This window comes from Hyposmocoma kahamanoa, unplaced genomic scaffold (assembly GCF_003589595.1).
Source record: "Hyposmocoma kahamanoa isolate Upper Pololo Valley unplaced genomic scaffold, ASM358959v1 76, whole genome shotgun sequence".
Taxonomy (NCBI): Eukaryota; Metazoa; Arthropoda; class Insecta; order Lepidoptera; family Cosmopterigidae; genus Hyposmocoma; species Hyposmocoma kahamanoa.
The window spans coordinates 11,707,808-11,708,242 of NW_020653900.1; positions in this window are offsets into that span (position 1 = coordinate 11,707,808).

The following is a 435-nucleotide window of genomic DNA, read 5'->3' on the forward strand; positions in this document are numbered from 1 at the left end:
GGTTTTCGAATGAAACTTTTTTCAAATGGTTTCTGTGATTTTTTTTTTTTAAATTTGAAACATTTGAATATCGACTTTCAATTGTTTTTGTTATTCAATTTAGACAAGAAAGATGGATACTGCGAAAATTCGAGTGATTTTTTAATACGAGTTCCGACGCGGAACTAACGCGGCAGAAACAACCCGCAATATCAATGCTGCGTTTGGAGAGGGGTCTACTAATGAACGCACCGTGCGATTTTGGTTTAAACGCTTTCGTGATGGAAATTTCGACTTAAAGAACGAGGCACGAGGAAGACCGCCCACACAGGTGAATAACGATGAATTAAGAGAGATAGTGGAAGCCGATCCTAGTCAAACTACCCAGGAATTAGCGGCATGGTTTAACGTTACCTTACCCACAATATTGACTCACTTGCGTCAAATCAATAAAAT